At 31.7% G+C, this 12,283-nt stretch overlaps 1 long non-coding RNA gene across 1 annotated transcript; it reads right to left on the reverse strand.

Annotated features, from left to right (window-relative positions):
* Positions 1-862: 862 nt before the first annotated feature.
* Positions 863-2,439, reverse strand: LOC139904854 (uncharacterized). Its single transcript, XR_011779103.1, has 3 exons — positions 1,665-2,439; positions 1,456-1,580; positions 863-1,374 (listed from the first exon to the last, which is right to left on the reverse strand). It is a non-coding gene; the product is annotated as an uncharacterized lncRNA (long non-coding RNA).
* Between the last annotated feature and the right edge of the window lie 9,844 nt (positions 2,440-12,283).

Raw genomic sequence — 12,283 nt, forward strand, 5'->3', positions numbered from 1 at the left:
TATGAACTAAAACATGTTTGAAATTTATTTTAGGGTAAATACTCAATTACAATTAACTATCATAATACTTTCAACTAAAAATATAATGCTTAACCTGCTTAAATAAACTAAATTGAGATATATTCGACTCTTTAACAATGATCAGGAATTCTGTTTAAAAACTGTAAAAACATTTAAGTTGACTGTAATACATAAAAAGTAAAAAAAGGTAGTTTAATAGTTATTAAAGAAGCGATGGCTGGACTTCACACGCATTTAACCATATACAACTTCATAATGATTAATTTATCAAAATTGAATATAAGAAATACTATATAACTTTTAATGATTAAATCCTTAATTTATTATGGTACATTGTTATCTTTTACTTTATTATTGATAAGTGATATACTTTCTCATACATCTGTATACCTGTATGTAAAATAAAATTTGTCTCCCTCTCTTTCTCTGTTTGCCTACACCGTTGAACCTAGTAGACCAAAATTTTGCATGGGTACCTCTTTTGAACTTGGCCATGCTAAGACGAGGTGCCATTTGGAGGGGGGGGTCATAAAAGTGGGGCTTATTCTATACCCAAAACACAATAAAACTCTTTTTTGGAGCTCAAGGACACTCTATAGAGGTTTGAGTTATAAGTCAATAAGTTACTGGCGGCTCAAAAAACAACTATATTAATAATAACACTCTTTAAATTAGCCAAATAAGAAATTGGTGAAAATTGCAGTTTCGTTTTTTTTCAGTTGCAAAAAAATGTATTTTTAATGGAATATTGGATTCGTAGATAAAATAAAGTTTCCAGAAATTTGTCTGAAAATTCAATAAATTTGCTTTAGCTTCATACTGAGAGGATTGTTACGTAGCTTTCTGTTGATTGTTTACCGTAACTGATTATTTGGTAGCAATTTGTTGGTTTGTCTTCTAAGCATACGTAAATGTGGAAGTTTCGCCGTACACAATACCTGTTTAAGAAGAATTCTGGAGAACATCACTTTTTTTTATCAAACCCAGGAGGCTACCGATTTTTTTTTTTTTATTATTCTTGGGTTTTTTTAATTACTGTTCTGGAATAAATTAGGCACTTTAACATTCGATTCAAATAGACAAACATAGGTTATGAATAACATTATTTATTTGGATATATAAATTATTTGACCACCTCCATTTTGTGTCCAAATGTGTCCTCACCCCATGCATCCGTGGAACGGGCAGGCTCATACTAGTACTAGTAATAATACATATATTATAATTCTACATGTAAATCCGGTGTGTTTTTTAGCTTCCCTGTTAATTTGTAATTGGTAGTATAAAGATCGAATTTTATTTTCCTTAGCAGTTGTCATTATTATTTCATTCCTGAGTAGTGAACATCCTTTCCTACAAGGTTAATAGAAATACAAGGTTAGACCATCATGTAATAGGCTCACCAGAATTTTCAATTTGATGTATCGTACTAACTTCTGGCAAAGGGAAGGAGATTTTGACGTAATAGTGAATAGAAAGGATTCCAAATACAAATTCACAAAAGGGCAAAATTAAGAATTGGGACTACGCTGTGTGCCAAGAGAGAAAAGTTTGGTTTCCTTGGAGTATGGTATTATATGTTATTTACATTTTATAATATATATATTATTTCTAACTAATTATTATTATTACAATAATAATACCTATTCGCCATTCCGAAAAAGTATCATGTATTCTTGCAATGAAACTGTCAGTTGTGCAGTTGCCATTTGTGATTCTCTTAACAACATAATTTATCATCATTTTCCAAAGGATCCCTCAAGGTTTGATTTCCCTACGACGTGGAAGATCCTCAATGGGTTTGAATGTTTTTTAATAAAATGAAGACTTGTCAAATGATAGAACCACGAATGTAGATTTTTTCTTTTTTTATACGATGGAAAATGTAAACAAAACACGCAACTACTTATACACTATGAGGTCACTATTAAAAGCGTGGTGGAAGTCAAACATCAGTCGTAAACACGTTGTGGTATAACCTTGTATTTCTATTAGCTTTACCTTTCCGAAACATATTTAATTATATTCAAAACCTGTTTGAACGTTCGTGTGTGCTCATAAAAGACGGAGAATAACTCTGAGGATTTGTTGTGGAGACATAATTGTAACTCCTTGTTGGACTCAGAGTAGAATTGGGGATCGAAATCTTAGTAATTCCAGCAAATGTCCTTGTTTATATCCCTTTTTTCTTCCTCTCGTCGCAGCTGATTGTAGCTGATCTAATCAAACGTCATGAGCATGAATCTTTCTCTCCCAAAACATTCGTCAAATTGGGTTACCATATTGATTTTAGGTTTATTTTTTTTAACATGCCCATTCCTCTTTGGATTTTCCCTTTTTGATTATAATGCTTGCCCGGACCGAAAGGGTCTAAACATTAAGAAGAAATAATATTGTCATTGACCATTTCCAGTATGATTTTACACTCCCTCCTTGCCCCGAGCAACGCCGGGTAAAAATTTGCTAGATATTAGATAAAATATAATTATATATTTTTTTGTTTAATTGATTGAAGGACTGAATGAAACTTTCCCTGACTAATATAATTTAGCTTATTGTTTAAATTTCTATAAATATGATTGTTACTCCAATGCAAAATGCAATTTTTTCATCTAATTTTTCTTTTTTGAAGTTATATACTCAAAGGTGAAAATCCATTGTGGAATGGGCATGTTAAAAAAAGAATATATATATATCCGTCAAGATATAAAAAAATACCATGTGAATTTGTTAATTGAGTCTATTAATTATATAAATTTTGTAATACAATAATTTGTCATAATATATGCTCGAAAACTGAGAAGAAACAAATTGAACACAAATGAAACATGAACAAATGTGTTCTAAATACATGTGGTCGGTTCAGGTATTGTTATTTTAGGGGAACATGTTTAGTAAATTGATCTAGGAAACCTTGCTTTTGCAAAAATTTGACAAAACCTTGGAACCCGTCAAAACTTGGGAACTCGCCAAACTTGGAATTCACTGTTTTTTTCTTTTTCGAACCGATTATAACATGTGAATCTTCCCAGACTGACTTCTTTTCTCTGTTAAATTTATAATTTATGTTTTTCCACAGGCAACACTGTGTAGAAACTTGTAGAGTATTGTGTAATGTATACTATTAATCCAAGTTGATAATTTTTTCTAAGAGAAAAATACTCACTTGCTCAAATTCTTGCGGCGCAATAGATGGCGTATTATCTACAAGGCATTCGTGAGCGACGCTCCAAACTCTCGAGACAGAGTGTAGCACGCTCACTATTTTATAGGAGCGAAAAAACCGCTCGAATTTTCGCTCATTTATATAAATTTGTATTACTTTTTCCGTTTTCATCATCTTATGAGATAACATCGAAAAATTCGAGTAAAAGAATAGTTTTAAAGATAACAAGGAAAGACGATTAAAGTTATGTCTCAACATAAAATGGAATCTTTTTTTTCTATGCTGTATCTGTCCCTCTCTGCTGGTTGATGAGTTTGCCTCTCAGAGAGGTGACAACTCTAAGAAGACTCAGACATCAGTTCCCTCAGAGACACTAACCATCTCCTTCCAGTGTGAAGATTACTTTGGAAGATAAATTTTTCTTATTGTAAACAAATTTTCTAACTGAAATACGATTTTTTATTATTTTTATGTTGGAAATTGACATAAATTCTCAAAATGTCATGCAAGTATAACTTGAAAAACATTGTTTCAGCTCAAACTAATTATCAGGCTTAGTTGGATACGAAACCTCGTAATAACATATCTCCTAAGACAGTAGTTCCGAAACTTTTGTGCCCAAGGTACACCAAAAAAGACAAATAAAAATTTCTTCATACACCTATTTTAATTAAATCAATTCTTTGGATTAAATAAGCTATTTCAAATAATGTATAGTTGTTCCAAATAGTACGGAACACTTGAAATGCCCTCAAGACACACTGTTTGGGGATATGTAATTAATTGCAGTGATTAGGTTCTTGCACTTAGGAATAATTCTTCACTTCTTCACCTATTGAGTTACTTCTTTATTATATTATATACAAGATAACATATACGAAATGACTTTGCATAAAATGTAACGCAGCTTAATATACATAAATAAACACGCAACTCATCATACCCTCCTAAGATTTTAAGGGAATATACATAAGGTTTTAAATGACGTTAAATTTTTTCCAAAAAAACATATATATACACAATTTAGAAATCAATATTAAATTTAACAGTTTTCTTTTTATTCCGGTCACTCCTCCTCAACATTCTATGTTCTATGTTTTCGTCTCCAGATTTGAGATTCTCGGTCAATATTCCTGATTTGTTTAGCCTCATGAACTTCCTATTTCGAATAAATTCACGATTGTTCTTAATCAATATATATGATCTCCCATGATCTCGGATGTCTTTGATCACGGCTTTAGTGTCCCAAGTTTTGGAAGTAGGGTTTTTACCAATACATTGTTCCCAATCTTGAACTCTGGTGGATCACCGTTTGAATTATCGGTAGTTATTGTTTTCTTTCGTTTCTCATAAACATCATTTGAATCGATTTTTCCATTACCATTAGGTTGTGTTGGCAAATAACCATGTTGTCTTCTGCTGAACATCATTTGTGTCTGACTAAATTCATCTGCCCTGGGTGTATTTCTCCAAGCAAATAATTCTGCTTCTATATTGGTCTTATCTGTTTTCTTGATGATTGACTTAACTGACTTGACTGCTTGCTCTGCTAAACCATTACTTTGAGGATTATGCGGTGAACTTATCTCATGGATAATAATATATTTTTCACAGAATTTATCAAATTCATTTCTATACTGTGGTCCTCCATCAGTACGAATATATTTTGGGAATCCAAAACAATGAAACCATGAGAATATAATTTTTGTAACAGCATCTGTAGACAACGAATTTAATTTGGCTACAAAAGGAAAACCACTGAATCTATCAACCATTAGAAGATAGTGAACATCCCTATACTCAAAGAGATCGGAAGCCACATGTGACATTGCATATTTGGCCTCTGAATTAATGATTGGTTCATCTGGCTTACTTGGTAAAAACTTCTGACAGGAATCACATTTCTCTATCATGTTTTTGATATCATTGTTGATATTTGGCCAAAAGTAGAGTCGTTGCGCCGTCTTCCTTGTTTTGACAATGCCTGCATGAGTTATATGAAGTAATTGTAAGATTCTTTCCCGCTCGGCCGAAGGAACAATAATACGATTGTTGTCATAAATGAGGAGTGTGTATTCATCATCATCAAATAGAGATAATTGATCCCAGATTGACGATAGTTGTTTTGCTGGGTGGTTGATTGGAAATTTCTTCATTTCTGTTCCCGACCTGAATGCATGTAATATCATTTGTAATATCATTTGATATTCACCCATGTCCTATTTACTACTGCGTCATATCAATATTGTTCCATTTGTAAACACACACTAGGATCTGTACAAATTTTGTTACATAACACTGTGTTATCCTCAAATTCCTCATCCGACTCCTCAGGTGGGTCAAATACCGGAGCTCTTGACAAAGCGTCCGCTATCTCATGAGATTTACCTGGAACCCATTCCAATTCGAAGTTGTAATCAGTTAATTTCTCCCTGAAACGTTGTAGGCGTTTATTTGGGATATCCATAATTGCTTTTTGAACAAACCAACAAGTGGACGATGATCACTAAGAATAAGAAATTTAGTTGAACCGTATAAGTAATACTTACAACGAGCAACTGCCCATTGCACCGCCAAACACTCAAGTTCCACTGTAGAATATCTGGATTCCGTTGAAGTTAAGCTTCTTGATCCACATTGAATTAGTTTTAAGCAGTTGTCGTTATCTCGTTGTACTAGAGCAAATCCTATTCCATTCAAACGTGAAGCATCTGTTAACAATTGAGTAGACAACTTGCGATTAAAAAAACTGGCAATTAGCCTTGAACTAAGCAAGGCTTTTTTTACTTGTTCAAAAGACTCTGTGTGGTCTTCTAGCCATAAAAATTTACAATCTTTCTTCAGCAATGATCTTAAATTAGTAGTCATGTGGGCCAAATCCAGTACGAAGTGTCAAAGTTGATTGATAAGCCCCATAAAAGATCTTAAACTTGATATATTTTTGGTATTGGAAATTGACGTATAGCCTCGAGCTTGACTTCATTTGGTTTTACACCTTCACCAGAAACGGAATAACCAGCAAAGTTAACACATGGTCCATAAACAAATTTTTTTACAGAAATCTTTTCATTTTTCTTTCTACATTCTATTAAAGTTTGACGTGTCCATTGAAATAGAGTTTCTTCATCAGGTGCTTGAATAAGGATATCGTCAACTATCTTCTTAGCATCACATACCTTTTCAATTATAGGATCAGAACGAGAACACCATTCATCCGAACTGGCATTTAAGCCCATAGGTGCGCATGTAAATCGAAATTTACCATCTGGTAAAAGAAACGTAGTGAGATTCTTGCTCTCCTCCTCTAAGGGGATTTGGAAATAGCCATGAACACAATCAATTTTAGCAAAAATTTTTGAATCAGGCTTGATACTCTGCATTATATCTTTACTTGTTGGAAATGGATGTATTGGACGTTTGACCTATTTTTTAAGACGTGTGTAATCAACTACTAATCGGACTCCCTTGCCTCCTTCTTTGTTGACGAAAAATGCAGGACTTATCCATTCAGTCGGTTTAGAAACTCGTTCAATAATATCATCTTTAATTAATTTATCGATAAGTGCCTTTGCTTTATCTTGTTGATGTATGTTTATTGGACGTGCCGTCAAAGTTTTGTGCGCTTTTATATGTTGAGAGGATCCAACTCAATTTTCATAGGTGGTCCAGACATTGGTTTATCGTCTAAAGTCACTGAATATATCTTTAAATTCTCCCATGATTTTATCCATCTCTTTATTTAAGCATTGAACTTTGTTCACTAAAACATTTGGAAACGCTTCCGTGATGACTGATAATCTTTTCAAATCATCTAAACATATGAGAAACTCTCTTTTCATAGACGATGTAATTATAACATCAACCATAATACTTTTCCCACTTGAATGTGGAACTTCAAGTTGAGCAATTCCCTCATATTTCATAGGATAATTACTTGCATTGAACAACCGTTGATTTGTGGTAGTGTAAGGAAATCCATTTTCTCTTATATAATCATAGGAAATTATACTCTTGCTCAACCCTGTGTCCGGCAATGCCATAATCTTGAAATGTTTCAAGCATCCTTTTATACTAGATTGAACTTTCAATTCCATCCTCTTCAAAGACATTGATCCTTTGATCTGACTAAAATGGCTTTTGTCAATTAATCAAATATTTAATAGTAAAAACTTTGGATAGAAAAATTTAAGGATTTTTTATTTTATTTTAAATATAATGTTATATCTTTATGTTTTATTTATTCTTGTACCTTCTTTCTCTTCATTTTGTGGAATAAATAATATATAAAAATTTAAGGAAATTAATCTCTATCATAAAGAGTTGTCATATTCAAATACTCCAAACGAGTGAAAAAATGAACGCCGCTCATTTTTTAATTGAGCGGGAGTGCGCTCACAAACTCTGTAACTGAGCGGGAGTGGGAATGTGCTCAGGATATTTTCTTGAGTTGACTAATGCTCTGGTTATAAGTTATAACCAGACTTTAGTGAAATATTGATTTGGAGACTATATAAAAACTATTGAATTACGCTTATTACACTCATTCAAATAAATTAAAGTAATTTTTAAGTAAATTTTTCTCTGACAAAAGCAAGTAACAAGTATTCAAGCGAATAACGAATAAAACTAGTAATTCCTCGATTGTTTTTTTTAGTAACTCAAACATACTCATGCATCCAAATTCAGCTCGCAGTACATCAATTTAAATATTATTTATAATAAATAAAGTAAATCGATTTACTTTATTATTTTAAATATTAAAGAATCGGAATCCAGATTTTTTACAAGAATCGCATGGGAATCGGCATCGATAATTTTTTGGGACGCCCCATTACTATTATTAATATAGATAATAACACCTCAATAAATCCTTGATGTTACCCTCCCTTTTAACGAGCACACATACACGTAGTTACTCACTGAGTACTTTAATATTTAGCTCGTTACTAAACCTCATCTAGAGTAGTTGTGTAGTTCGCGAACATAAAGGCTCTATGAACCGTTACTTTGAAACGAACGACGGGGGTCTGCTCCCCACTAATAAGGGGCCCCTCCCAAAATGAATTTGCTTTTTATTTAAAAAAAATTAACTAAATTTTTTTTTCCTTCTTTTCTAGAAAAATTCGTGCAAAATAATGCAGCAGAACAAAAATTTGAATTATTTTATAAAAAATGTAGTATAACGATTAAAGCAACAAAAAAGATCTCCAGAGACGTTTGGGAGTCGAAAGAGTTTTTTTAGTAAGCTGAGCCGAAAGAGCTAGTGCTCTTCTCAAAAGGGCCAGAAATTTCATCGCTAATCTAAAATCATATTCATTTTTTAAAAATTGAATGTGAAAATACTTTCCGTTTTTTTCTTCTATTTTAATATGAGTAGATTACTTAACATCAGGATAGACACAAGCTACGCAACCTCGTTATTAGAACCTTTGAAATTATCATTCTTATATTAAATAACAATTGTAGAAGAGAAGAATTAATTATTGTTAAAAAGTGATGAATCATGAACGCAATGATAGGGACTTATCCCGTATCCAATCGTCCATTGAAAACCCTTATTTATGATCTAAATAAACAATCATGGAATTTTGGATAGTCTGATTTTGAAGGAAAATTTTATTTTTTGAAGGTCAAACTTGAAAGAGTCCTCCAAAAGCAATTATCAAGTAGGATTTAATTCTCTCGAAGAAAGAGTTAATTTTTATATAATATTTTCTTTTATTCCTTGTAGATCTAACTTTTAACTGCAGATCCCTTTATTATTGAGTATTGGGGTGCGACCTCTTATTAAACCACATCGAAGGAATACATTATTTGAGGGAATATGCATAACATAGTAATGAGATTTTCAGTTCCTTGTAGTTCATCAAATTTCTCTTGTATTGGAGGAGAGCGTCTCTTGATGAACCTGTTTTCATCTTTAAATGACTTCACATTAAGTAATTCATGTCTCACCTCATGTAAAATTGTTTTTCCTTTTTCTAATTGATTAAAAGTGTTGAAAATAGTGTTTCTGATTTGATTTCCATGATGAGTATATATTTGCAGTTCGTTTGTGTAGAATTTATTATCAAGGATGCCTCATCCTCCCCTGTACACATATATAAAAATATATATTTGTGGCGATTAGCTACACCGATAAATATGACCGGTTCTCCCCTAAGGACTTTATCGTTGAATAATGATGTATATAGATTTTACTTCAATAAAGTTAGTGTGTTTTATTAGTCTAAGTGAGTGAGACCTCTTATTGAAACAGCCAAGAATATAGATGGATAGAGAGAGGATGTTTGCTTAAATATGTACTTTTAACCTCAGGAATTTAAACTTATAAATATTATAGATTAACAACCTAAATGTGGATTATTCAACATGTTATGCATGCATTAGTCCATAGTACGAATGCGTTATTATCGATACTACTCAAACTGAAGACACGGTACGGTTCTAATACTTAGTCTTAAAAAAAGCATGTAAATTTAAAATTTTGCTTCATGTATTTATTCGCTTTGCCACCACCAAATGAATTATTTCTTATTAGTAGCATTCCACATTTGAAATTTCAAGTCTCTTTGAATTATTACATACACTAAATACAATAATTGGACAACCTAAAATTAATTAACAATAGTTATGAATAATTAATTAAATAAAAACTTTGTTCTTCAATCAAAATAAGAATTAATTATCCTCTCAAAAAGAGTGTTATCATTTTATTAATTTTGTGTGTTGTACAAAATACTTGAATCTGATTTTGTTATGTACAGAAATTGAACTTCATCTTCCATCCAATCTATTTTTATTTTTGTAGGTACACAATTGATTACCGATTTTTGTTTAAGCTCCGACAAATTTGAGATATCATCTTCTCTCAAAAACGTTTGCGCAATTAATTCTATTTTATCACTCTTCTGTTTACGCCTCACCTCAGCCATTGGCATATTACTAGTCCTTTGTTTAATTGTTACTTTTGTTTTTAATATTAAAGATGGTATAGCACTTTTCTGAAAGGGTCGTCTTCTTAGTTCTCCATTTAGTTTCTATTTCAAAATCTTAATGTTTAAAATGAAGACAACAAACAACTTTTTTAGAGCTAACAACGGATTTAGCATCAATATTAACAATAATAGTTTTAAATAAACACTCATAAGATATTACTAGATTAAATATACCTTTAGTATTTTTTTACCAGGTTTAATATTTCCATATATTAAGAATTTCCATGTTTGATGTTGGAAATTTATGGAAAGAAGTTCTTATATTATTATCATAGAGCTTTCGACCAGATGTTTTACCAGTGTGGCAACTTGGAACCACGCAAGTTGAAGGCATATTTCACGTCTAGGAAGAATATTTATTTATAACTTATTTAGCAATAAACGAATATTTTTTTATATCTTATTGAATCAAAACAGAAGTAGTTATAATAGAAAGGTTGGGTGATTTTAAAAGTGAATAGTTTATTAAGATGTTAAGTAATCGACGGTTAAACTAAATGTCTGCAAGATTTAATTTATTTTATAATGTACTCCCTGTATATTAGACTCCTTTTATTCCTTTATACTGCATTGATATTTGAACAGACATAAAGATTATATTTCCTAAAAAGCGGGAGTAGCGTTTTGCAATTGGCAATCCATATAATACTAGAAACTAGTAATATAAGCTGTCATAATTATTTTTTAATTCTTAGGAGAAAACATATCATAATTCATAATCATTAATCATATAAAAATAAGCAGACTTGTAAGCAATCAGGAAAAAAACTGCGATCCAATCAAAAATTGCAATCAGAAATTCACTGCGATATAGCGATCAGGGCCATTTGCAATCAGCAATCAGATCAATTTAATTGAAATCATATTCAAATATAACTTAACCTTGTTAACTTAAATTAACGATTTATACACATTTTTCAAATGTATTTATTTACAATATTTTAATATGATAAAAGAATAAAATATTTGTAGAAAAAAAAACTAAAATATAGTCTACCGGCGAATAATAAAATATCTACATAAATCATTTCTCTTCCCGCTCTTTATTTGACATTAACAGGAGTTGCTTCTCAAAGTTGTCGTCTCTCAGCCTTAGTCCTCCACAGGATCTGTTCGCCCTTGTAGAACAAACGCTCGCTACTGGTACTACTGGTGAAGCACGACATTGTATATTTGAAATACCTTTTTTGAGCCTCCGGTAGGCCAAGATCATTTCCAGACCTTCAGAGTCATCCCCTTACTTACACGTAGTTCTTCTATTCTTTTAAAAATTGTAATTTTAAGTGTATCTATTACCTTAAACTCTTCTCCCTCTCTTCAGTAATTGCAGTTCCAAAAAATTCCAATTTATAGATATCGGGCAAAATCAGTTACCACGATGGAGACCAAGTTAAGCCTGATTTTATAAAGTTTGAGACGAAAATCAAGACCCAATCCAGTATTTTTAGTTCCAAATTAACACCAAGACTTTGATGTGTCGAGACCAAGACAAGACCAAAACGATAAAAAAAAACAGTCTCAATACAAAGACCGGTCTCAAAAACCACAGCACTATTACTCGATATGTAATTTTGTACAAATTGATAGCAATTTTTTGCTATTTCTGTTGCAATATAGCATTATAAAGATCAGGATCGATTTTGATACTGTAATCAGTGATATAATATCGCCATATCGCAATTGATCGCCGATCAGACAAAACTCCGATCAACAAGCCTGAGAATCAGTAACCTGTTACTAATTACTACGTATTTTTTATAAAAAGTTTTAGAAACGGGTGAGTTGTATCGTGATAAAGTATTGACTATTGATATTAAAGCCTGCTTCGCAGATAATAATTGTTAAAATGTATGGAGTTGCGAAAAAGATTCGAGGATTTTTGCATTACTTCTTTGTAATTAGGGAACTACAGCTCTAAGTAGAACAACACAGTAAAACCCAAATTCACGAAAATAATTTGGAACTGTATATAAGTCATATAATTAGTTCCAATTCTGAACATTACAACTTTATTAATGATATAACAAAGATCCTTATCTCTTGCAATATTCCACTCCATATTGTGAATCATTTAAATTTTGTTTAGTTCATGGAAATT

The sequence above is a fragment of the Lepeophtheirus salmonis genome, chromosome 3 (assembly GCF_016086655.4).
Source record: "Lepeophtheirus salmonis chromosome 3, UVic_Lsal_1.4, whole genome shotgun sequence".
NCBI classification, from domain to species: domain Eukaryota; kingdom Metazoa; phylum Arthropoda; class Copepoda; order Siphonostomatoida; family Caligidae; genus Lepeophtheirus; species Lepeophtheirus salmonis.